The 11,725-nt window shown below is 38.9% G+C and overlaps 1 pseudogene; it reads right to left on the reverse strand.

Moving 5' to 3' along the window:
* Window positions 1-3,063: 3,063 nt before the first annotated feature.
* Window positions 3,064-4,271, reverse strand: LOC117086352 (annotated as a pseudogene).
* Window positions 4,272-11,725: the final 7,454 nt, after the last annotated feature.

An 11,725-nucleotide genomic window follows, 5' to 3' on the forward strand; every position in this document is an offset into this window, starting at 1 on the left:
AGTGTGTGATGTTCCCCTTCCCGAGTCCAAGTGATCTCATTGTTCAGTTCCCACTATGAGTGAGAACATGCGGTGTTTGGTTTTCTCTTCTTGTGATAGTTTGCTAAGAATGATGGTTTCAGCTGCATCCATGTCCCTACAAAGGATGCAAACTCATCCTTTTTGATGGCTGCATAGTATTCCATGGTGTATATGTGCCACATTTTCTTAATCCAGTCTGTCACAGATGGACATTTGGGTTGATTCCAAGTCTTTGCTATTGTGAATAGTGCCGCAATAAACATACGTGTGCATGTGTCTTTGTAGTAGAGTAATTTATAATCCTTTGGGTATATACCCAGTAGTGGGATGGCTGGGTCATATCTCGTCATCACTCGCCATCAGAGAAATGCAAATCAAAACCACAATGAGATACCATATCACCCCAGTTAGAATGGCAATCATTAAGAAGTCAGGAAACAATAGATGTTGGAGAGGATGTGGAGAAATAGGAACACTTTTACACTGTTGGTGGGATTGTAAACTAGTTCAACCATTATGGAAAACAGTATGGCGATTCCTCAAGGATCTAGAACTGGATGGTGAATTCTTTACAGAAGGTTTTCAATTTACTTTTCTAAGATCCATCAGAGGAATCACTATCTATGGCAGCTCTAGCCTTTCAAAAAGTATTTCTTAAATATTAAGACTTGAAAGTTGCAATTACTCCTTGATCCATGGCCTGCAGAATGGATGTTGCATTAGCAGATGTAAAAACAACATTAATCTTCTTGTACATCTCCATAAGAACTCTTGGGTGACCAGGCACATAGTCAATAAACAGGGATATTTTGAAAGGAATTTTTTTTCCTGAGTAATAGATCTCAAAATTGGGCTTAAAAATATTCAGTAAACCATGCTGTAAACAGATGTGCTGTGTCATCCAGGCTTTGTTTTTTCCATTTATAGAGCACAGGAAGAGTAGATTTAGCATCATTCTTTTAAAATAAACTATATATGAATTTATTAATAATTTTTATTAATAAATGTTATTCTATTTTTAAATAAAACTGATTTTACTAATACATTTTATTAATAAACTTTATATGAATAAAAGAACTTGAGACAATTTAGCTCAATTTTAATAAAATGTTTCCCAAGCATTATTTTGACCAGGTACCCAGGTTTAAGTTATGAACATTGACAGTGTCCATTATATAACCACACTTGAAGTTACTAAGGACTTAACCATTTTCTAGTATTAGCCTATTTTCTACACTGCTTTTCACATATATGCCCATTAACAAATGTAATGTCTGTTACATTTATTGGTTTATGAGTGTTTCTGGAAAACTACGCTATGTATGAAGACCAATTTCCATGCTGGCATTGCATGCATCCAAATATTAATACACAGAGGCACAGAATTAGAGCAACAAGAGAGCATATTTAAACACTAGCATGCCCCATTCCCCTTTTTATTGCTTATTTTGCTTAGTACTTCTTAAAACAAAAGTAAGAATCTTGAATTCAACGTTCAACTGCCAAAGAAAGAATAACAGCAGGGCACATACTCAGGGCTTGAGTGAAATTGTAAGCACTAGCTGGTGCCAAACACAGAGGACATTGATATATATATATTTACTTATTTACACACACACACACATACACACACACATATATACATATATACACATATATACACACACACACATATATACACACACACAACCTTATTATCTAAAACTATTCTCAGCTAGGGCCTTCCAAACAAATTGGTAACAACATGATTTATGTTGAAATATACACAATAAATAACAGTATGTTGTTTGGGAATTTAAGAACTCTGATTATCCAAATTTGAATTCAGGTCTGTAGGAAGTGAGAAGCTTGTACTAAGCAACTGTGCTACATTTCTGCTGCAGTTAGGTTATTTTGGACAATTACACCTAAGCTATCCTTGGTTTCATCCAACAAAATGTATAGTGTACAAACAGGAAAGAATGCCAGCCAGTTAGGGGTTTAATAATGCATGATTTTTATTCTCTTGCTCTGAGAACTTGTATAAAAACATTTAAACTAAGAAAAATAACTCCAGATGTATGGACCTCTTGTGCTTTATAAAAGAAAAAAAGGTACCCACTAATTTGCTCAGATATAGCAGGCTTAATGGTCCTACATTTTGAAAAGATTTTAAGAATGGTTTCTAATATAGGAGAGGGAAAATATCCACTATCCCTTTTCAGAATTTAAATGGAGGGCAGTAAACATTCTTTACACCCAAAACCTATGGCAGCAGTTCAGATTTGACCAAGGTAAATGTAGAATGGAGATGTTCTAAATACAGCTAGGACTCAGCAAGTCTAACACACTAAAATCATATGATTACATTTTAAAAGAAAATACATAAAAACCAAATAGAAATTTTGAGATTTTTTTTCGTTTGAAGGTAATCTTAATGATACTAAATTCACAAATGCTAATTTAAACACCCAATCCTATTTATCTAAAACATACATTGCAAACACACAGATATCTATTCTCTCCACATGTGAGGGCCCATTCATATCATGGTTTGGAAATGGGGAGAATAGATTCCCCTTACACTGCAAGTCGGCAGGTCTTTCTTTACAGTTAACTTTAGCAACATTCATACAAAATAATAATGAACAGTGATCTTCTTTACTTGTTAGCTCACAAGGAAACACCTTAAGAACTGCATTTTGTTGAAGTTTCTATACTAAAATGTAGAAAAACTGAACTACACAAATATTGAAAAGTTAAAAATTCCTTAATTTTTTAATTCTTGTTACCACTACCACAATTTACAGGGCAATATACCTGATCTAATGAAAAGAAAAAGACAAAGACAAAGCTACAACAGCTAAAAGACCTCAGGAATGTACATCTAATTGACACTACATTGCATTAATCAATAGCTGCACATTGTACAAACTGTAGCTTTGACAGTCCTGAACAAGAAGGGTTTCCTGTTTAAGCTGCAGTAACTTTTCTGACTATGGATCATCATTCCTTCTGTGGCAGATTTTTACCGTTCCTGTAATGCTTTTGGTGTGACTGTCTCAAAGTAACCTGCAGCTTTCCTGACAACTCCTCACTCTCTCTTTTGCTGAGAACTGTAGCCCTTTTCTGCTGTTTTTAGAACCTTCTGCTACCATATCCACCACTTCCAACACCAGATCCATAACCACCACCAAAGGGACTGCCCGAGCTTCCTCCACCAAAACTGCCCTCTTTTATGGGTCCATAATTTGATCGTTGTTGTCCACTATAATTTCCAAAATCAGTATAGTTCCCACCACCACTATAGTTCCCACCACCAAAATTTCCTCCTTCATTGTGACCATCATATCCTCCACCACCGCCACCGTATCCACCACCTTGGTTTCCATATCCTGGTCCACCACCACCCTAGCCCCCTCTACTACTATAACCAGGACCACCACGGTAGTTGCCACCTTCACCACCAAGTCCATTATATCTACCATCACCTCCTCCATAACTACCTCTGCTGCCACCTTCTCCACCCCCCAGCCTCTTCTTCCACCAAAGTTTCCACCACAGCCAAAATTATCTCCAGCATCTCCAAAGTTTCCTCCACAACCTGTCAAATTGACAGATCCACCTCCATGACCTCTCTGTGACCCAGCAGACTGTATCTCTTGTTTATAAAGGGCCTTTTTCACTTCTCAGTTATGCCCATTATTAGTGTGGTATTTCTGAACAACAATTTTATCAGCTGTATCATGATCGTTAAAAGTTACAAAAGCAAATCTTCTCTTTTTTCCACTCTGCCTATCTTCCATAACTTCTATGGTTTCAATTTTGCCATACTTTTCAAAGTAGTCTCTCAAATTATATTCTTCTATATCTTCTTTAATACCACCAACAAACATTTTCTTCACTGTTAGAGCACCAGACTTTACAGAATCCTCTGTAGAAACAGCTCTCTTTGGTTCCACTAAATGCCCATCAACCTTGTGTGGTTGAGCACACATTACTGCATCCACCTCTTCAACACAAGAATAAGTCACAAAATCAAAGCCCCTGGAACATTTGGTTTGGGGGTCTCCCATTACCACACAATCTGTCCATGTGCCCCATTTCTCAAAATGTTCTCTTAAACTATCATCTGTAGTTTCACGGCTCAGACCATCAATAAACAGTTTTCTCAACTGCTGTGATTCATTTGGATCATGGCCCTCCTCCCCCTGGCCACCGTGACGGCTGGAGTTGGGCTGGGGGTGACCTGGCAGTGGTTTTACCTCCATTTTGAGAGATTTAGCATCATTCGTAAGAGCCCTAGGATTTTGGAATAGTAAATATGCTTCAACTTCAACCTACTAATTCAACCTGCTGTATTAGCCCCTAACAAGTGAGTTATCCTGTCCTTTGAAACTTTTAAGCCAAGCATTGACTACTGTCACTAGCTGTGAAAGTCCTAGATGGTGTTTTCTTCCAATGGAAATCTGTTTCATTTGCATTGTGTTATTCAGTGTCATTACCTTCACTGATGATTTTGGCTAGATCTCCTGGATAAATTGTTGCAGTTTGTACATTCGCACTTGCTGCTTCACTTTCCACTTTTATGTTATTGAGACAATGTCTTTCCTTAAACCTCATGAATCAACCTCTACTCTTTTGCTAGTTTCCAACTTTTCTTCTCCAGCTTCCTCACCTCTTCCAGCCCAGCCTTTGTAGAACTGAAGAGAGTTAGAGCCTTGTCCTGGATTAGGCCTTGGATTAAGGAAATGTTGTGGCTGGTTTGATTGTCTACACAGACAACTAAAACTTTCTCTAGATCAGCAAGAAGGCTGTTTCACATTCTTATTATTCCTGTGTACACTGGAGTAACACCTTTAATTTCCTTCAAGAACTTTTCCTTTGCGTTAGCAACCTGGCTAACTGGCAACAGAGGCCTATCTTTTGGCCTGTCTTGGCTTTCAACATGCCTTTCTCACTAAGCTTAATCGTTTCTAGCTTTTGATTTGAAGTGAGAGATGTGCAACTCTCCCTTTTACTTGAACATTCAGAGGCCATTGTAGTGTTATTAATTGGCCTAATTTCAATACTGTTGTGTCTCAAGGCAATGGGAGGCCTGAGGAAGGAGAGAGATGGGGAAATGGCCAATCAGTGGAGCAGTCAGAACATACACAACATTTATGGATTAAGTTCATTGTCTTATATGGGCTAGGTTCATGGCACCCCAAAACAATTACATTAGTAACATCAAAGATCACTGGTCACAGATCACCTAATGGATATAATAACAAAAAATTCTTTGAAATATTACAAGAATTACTAAAATGTGACACAGAGACATGAAGTGAGCACATGCTATTGGAAAAATGCCACAAACCTTCAAGATGTAAAAAGTGCAGTATCTGAGAAGTGCAATAAGGTGAAGTGTAATAAAACGAGGTATGGCTGTCTTTTTCATTGGGATTATGTTAAATTCATAAAGTCATTTAGGGAGAAGTGACATTTTCATGATGTTGAGTTTTCCTAACAGAAGCACAATGTGCCTTTTCATTTGTTCAAGCCTATTTCTGTGTCTTTCCTGAGTGTTCTACAGTCTAGACACATTTTGACTGTCATACCAAGTAACAAGCAAGGCTGTCTCCCTCCCATCCCACGCACAACTTCCAGTACATATGTTTTCAGGCTCATCCTCTCATTTTTGTAGCCAGGATCATTTAAACCTGATCCTTCCTTTCTGAAAATCTGGGAGATAGGGAGAAGAACTGCACGTAGAATGGTGAGGGTATGGGCTTTGCAGTCAGACTGCCACTGGGTTAAATTTAACTCTATCATTTATCAGCTCTGTGACCAACAGCAAGTCCTCACTGGCAAAATAGAGATTTTTAGCTGTATTAGTTCATTCTCACACTGCTATAAAGACATACCTATGACTGGGTAATTTAGAAAGAAAAGAGGTTTAATTGGCTCATGGTTCTGCAGGCTGTACAGGCTTCTGCTTCTGGTGAGACCTCAGGAAACTTAAGAATTATGGCAGAAGGTGAAGGGGAAGCAGGCATGCCTTACAGGCTGGAGTAGGAGGAAGACAGAGTGAAGGGGAGGTGCTATACACTTTCAAACAACTAGATCTGGTGAGAACTCTATCACAAGATAGCACTAGAGGGGTGGTGTTAATATTAGAAACCACCTCCATGATCAAATCACCTCCCACCAGGCCCTACATCCCATATTAGGAATTACAATTTAACATGAGATTTGGGTGAGGAGACAGAGCCAAACCATATCATACCTTTCATGGAAATAAGGATTGGATAGGATAACATATGTAAAGCAGCTAGCACAGTACCTTATATAATTAAGAGCCCAATTTAATTGGTAGCTATTACTTGCCCTGGGCACTGAATTTTCCCAGTAACTATTCTGGTAGTGAATAATTTCCAGTATGGAATTGAAAACCCTATCACAGGCCTCCTGATGTGTTTGTAACATAGCATACACTGTTACATATATTTAAAAACAAATCGATCCTTCTTCCACCCATGTTGATTTCATTGATTCCGGCAATACCATGCTATTTTGAGGTTTTCCTTTTTTCCCATGAGTTGGCATTTTTCAGACTTTATATTTCGTCTCACTTTCACAAACTGCTGGACTAACCTGAACGTAGTGAAGGAAGCTTCACTAGTCTGAACAGTGATGGATCATCTTTTCCTGGAAGCCATCAATCAACAGTAGCTAACAAGAATATGGAGTAGGGCAGGAGCGGGAGGGGGTGCGAAGGTCACTTTACTTGGTTCACCGACTACTTGCTGTGAGCCCTTTTGATTGATGTAGTAAAAATTTCTGCTGATTGTATCACTATTTCAGGAGAGTGTTGACTTGCTTTCCCCAAGCAGATTTCTGATTTTAGTTGAGAATCAGCATTCTAAACTTTTACCAGTTCATGTAGACAACAACATTAATTGAGCACCCACTGTCTGCTGACCGCTGCATGACAGAGTTAATAGTAAGCAGAAGGCCAGGGATGGCTTGTCTTGGGGGTTCGGTCTGGCTGTACTCAGGGGACATGGGCCTGGCCGATGGGCAATTTACTGATTTAAGGAAAGTGGCCTGATGAGTGCTCAGCCACCATGGAGGGTGCAGGTCTGGGTGTGCTGGTTCACCTGACGCAAGGGTCACCACAGGGAGGCCAAGGTAGGGGCAGGAATGAAGATTCTTTGTTGTAGAGGCAGGGAGTGAAGCTTGCGGCTGTGGCCAATAGACCTAGAAGAGGCAGTCATGTAGTCCTAAAGCTTCAAATGAAAGCTATGGAAATCGAGCAGATGGTGGGGCAGAAGGTAAGCTAAGGTCAGAGGCAAGTAGCAAGCATTTCTCTTGGGAGGTGGGTTGCCCTGACAGGCTGTGAGGGGAGGTGCCACCCTTTGCAGAGGACAGCACAGGACAGCCCTGGGAGTCGAGCCAGTGAGCAGGGTCTCAAAGGGACCCTGACCTCAGGGTGGGAGAGGCCCTGTGCCTGGAGCTAACAGACTCCACACTCCATAAGCAAAGCTGCTGTACCCAGCAGGGATGGAATCATATCAGTGATAACAGCACCTTCATTTATTTAGTGCTTTTAATGCTTCAGAGAGCTTTCTCTTCTTTTACCGCACATGTATGAAATGCTGCGCTTTCCCTGGGGAGGCGGTGCCAGTGACTTCCCATCAGTTCTTGTCCTTTGTGTTGTTTTCCCAGAAGTGTTTATAGACTTGTTTGATTAAACCACACTTTCTGGTCTCATGATAACCCACAGGAGTTGGAAATGTCAGAGTGAAACCATGTATTGTCTGTATCCTCACACTTTTTGAATTTTTAAATTTTTAAAAATAAATTTGGAGGATATAAGTGAAGATTTTTTTACATGCACATGTTGGGTCGTGATGAAGTATACTCACTTTTGTGAGATATGAACACACACATTCATTTTTTCAACTGAAAATTCTTATTGTGCACGCACAAGGTAGCAGACACTGCTTGGTGCTATACATGTACACATATTTCTATATAAAAGATGTGTGTATATGTTATTATCCTATAAAATCTCCTCCTACCCAGAGGTCAGACTGGTGGTGGCCTGAAACATTCAGAACATGAGTTGGAAAAGTATCATAAGGGAGGCTAGAAGCTGCAGGCAGTTAGAGACTTTATTCCATAGGAAAGACAGAATTGCCCTCAGGCAGTTGCTCAGAACCACTGTGTGTATAACACAGCAGATGATAGCAGCAGGACTCACTGACCTGGGTGAGAAATGACAGCTGACAGCAGAGGGAGGGGACGGAAGAACTCTTGAAAGCAGAATCATTTCTTTTGAATTCTGTCTGGTTCTTCAGCACAATGGTCTGAGGCCATTTCGTTCTGAGCAGTGCTGCATTAAATAGCACAATAATTAATAGTCAAAATGCTACTAGCTCATATTTGCATAGCTTTTTAGAATTTACAATTCTTTACACTATATGGTCTTATTAAATCAATGCAAAGTCCATATGGCGGCATCCGTCAGAATCACCTGAAAGTTGTTAAAACACACATTGCTGCTTGCTTGTCCCCTACCTCCTCCCACCTTGAGTTTTTGATTCAGTAAGTCTGAAGTGGGACCCCAAATCAGTCTTCCTGACAGTTTCTCACATGACTCTGCTGCTGCTGGCTGGGGCCACACTTTGAGAACCACTGCCCTCTGGGGTATGCGTAGCTTCTTGTATTATTATTGTCACTATTTTACCTAGGAAAAATGCAGTTTCAGAGAAGTTGAATTACTTAACCAAGGTCACCCAGGTGGCAGATTTCAGACTTCAGTTTAAGACTTCAAAGAATAAGCCATATGTTTTTTCAACTACGTGCTATTGTCTCAGATGTTTTTCCTAAAAAATGAGAGTTTAACACGTTAGATTTTCTTCAAAATACTTGGAATTAAAACCTTGTCATTGTAGTTTATTCAAAAATGTATGTCTGTGGCATATATTCTTTGACAATACTGGATGGGGTTCTTGGTATGTCTAACTTCTGGAGCACTTAGAACATTTAAATAAATGCTAAGAAATTAGGGTGACTGGGTGGAAAGGGAACACATGGAGGAAGTAGGATTTGAAGTGACTGGGACAGGTGCAAATTCTTTGGAAAAGAGCCATGAAGTAGTGGAAAGACATGAGAGTTAGCAGATCAGAGGGAAGCTGGCGTTTTAGGAGCGTTTCCCTGCATGGATCATTTAGCTAGCCCGGAATGATTGTATTGACTTTGATTTGATGTTGCTCTTCTCTAGAGGGAGTCTATAAGGGTTTTTTCCAACTAAACAACTATTCTGCTTCCAGGTGAAGAATGCCTAAGGAAATATCCTATTATGTTCATGGAAAGATCCTCTAATGTTCGAGAAAATATCCCTTATGTTCATGTTTATGTGTCCATTTTTCTTTTCTGTGAGTGATTTCCCAAGTCCTTTCCAAGTCAATTACAGAATTATGAAGAAGCCTCTTAATCACCTCTAAAGGCATTTTAAAGAAAATTCCGAGATCATTCATGTCTTTTCATTTCAAGACTGTGATAGCTGCCATTAGTGCGGAGATGTGACATTAGTCTTTCAGGCTGTAACCAGGCTGGATCAGGTGGGGTTCGGTCAGGAAAACACAACCCCTGTAGGCATTTTAAATATGGAGAGATTTAATACAGGTATTGAGGTGCTTATAAAACCATGGGAAAGACTGAAAGAGTGCAAATCATGGGGACTGATATTAGTTTTGGGTTTACTGCCACAGAAAAGCAGAGAGCTGTTGTGGCTCAGAATCAAGAACCTGCAGGAATGCGGCTGGTGGCCTCACAGCTTTCTTCAGTGCTGAGGGGCTGCAATGGGAAGGAAACAAAGAGGCCACCACGTAAAAATATCTGTGAAACTCACATATTCGTCTGCCAGCGCTTCCAGAGCAAGGAAAAAGAATGTCTTCATCGTCTCTTCCACCTTACAGATCTTGCAGGAGTGCAATTTTATTGATGAAATCTAAGAACTTTCGAGTTTACAGGATTCATTTGGAGTAAAATTTATGTCACTGCACAGATGTGGCTTTTTCTTCAAATTACCAACTAGGGGTGGACACATAGAATTTTGCTGGAAGTGGAGGTCTTCACATCTCATTACCAGACCTCTGAGGCACGAAGTTTCACTGCATTTGCAGTTTCTATATTTGGTTTTGCTTGACAGATATTAATGACTTATTGATTGTATTTTTATTTATTGTAAAACCTTAATTCTTAGGAATCATGCTAAAGCATAAGCTTCCATTAATTAGATTCCCTCTCCCATAGGCCTTCTTTGGAAAGAAGTTTTATCACTGGAAAACAGGAAGGTTTTAATTTTTACAGCAAAAATTTAGCAATATATCCAGTTACCCAATTAATACAAGCCTGCTATGGTTTAAATGTGTCCCCAAAGTTCATGTGTTGAAAACAATCCCCAGTGCAACAGTGTTGAGAAGTAGGACCTTTAAGAAATGATGATGTCCTGAGGGCTCTGCCCTCATGAGTGAATTAATGTCATTATTGCAGGAGTGGGTCAATTATTGTGAGAGAGGCTTTATTGTAAAGGCAAGTTTGACCCCCTCTCACTCTCTGGCTCTTGAGCCTGCTCTCCTGCTCTCCACCTGCTGACCTGGGATGATGCATCAAGAAGGCCCTCACCAGATGCAGGTCTCTCGACCTTGGACTTCTCAGCTTCCAGAAATGTAAGAGATAAATTTCTTTCCTTTGTAAATTACTCAGTCTTTGGCATTCTGTTATAGCAACACAAAATGGACTATGTCCATTATAAAAAAGTGGGAGAAAAGGTAATATTTTATATATTTATTTAACTAATATATATTTGCTTAATCTGTGCTCCTTTATTGGAATTCTGATTGGTTGCCTTTTTTATTTTTCACTTTAATTACCAATGCTTATATAAATGCTCTGATATATGCATCCTATGATAAGCAATATCCTTGGATAAATTCCTAGTAGATTCTTAGCATCTAAAATGATGTACTTTTAGAGGATTTCAAAACATATATTTATAAATTGACTCCCAGGAAGATTAGGATGCTTTTAATCTACTAGCTGTGAATAAAAGTTCCTGATTTTCTGAACTCTTACCAATATTGGGTCTTATATTTAAAAAGCTTTGCTAATCTGAGAGTTAAACTGTATATAATTGCTTTAACTTGATTTTCTTTGATAACTAGAGAGGATGAAGATTTGTTTATATGTTATTATCTTTTTACATGTATTCTCCTAATGAAATTATACGTTTAGGCTATTTTTCCATTGAGTTGTTAGACTTCTTTAAAAATTGATTTGTAGTAGTTCTTTATTAATTGAGGATAAAATTGCTTATCCCTTATTTATGTTGGAAATATTTTTCTCAAACTGCTGTTTGACTTTTAATTTCATTTTATATTTATGAAAGAATTTAAAGTTTTTAGTTAATCAAAAATTCCTTCCTCCTTCTCTCCTTCCTTCCTTCTCTTCTTCCTTTCTTCCTTCTCCCCTTCCTTCCTCTTTCCTTCCATCCATCCATCTTTCTATCTGTATTTTTATCTTTTTCTTCCTTCCCTCCCTCTCTCTCATCCCTTCTCTTTCTTTTTCTTCTTGGTCTTTCTCTCTCTCAAAAAAAGGCAAGATATTGGTTAAGTGGGCTCATACATTTTAGAAAGACCTAAACGGAATTGCCAAGAATTGCATAAGAACGTTC

Source organism: Trachypithecus francoisi, unplaced genomic scaffold (assembly GCF_009764315.1).
Source record: "Trachypithecus francoisi isolate TF-2019V2 unplaced genomic scaffold, Tfra_2.0 Lachesis_group1, whole genome shotgun sequence".
Classification (NCBI taxonomy): domain Eukaryota; kingdom Metazoa; phylum Chordata; class Mammalia; order Primates; family Cercopithecidae; genus Trachypithecus; species Trachypithecus francoisi.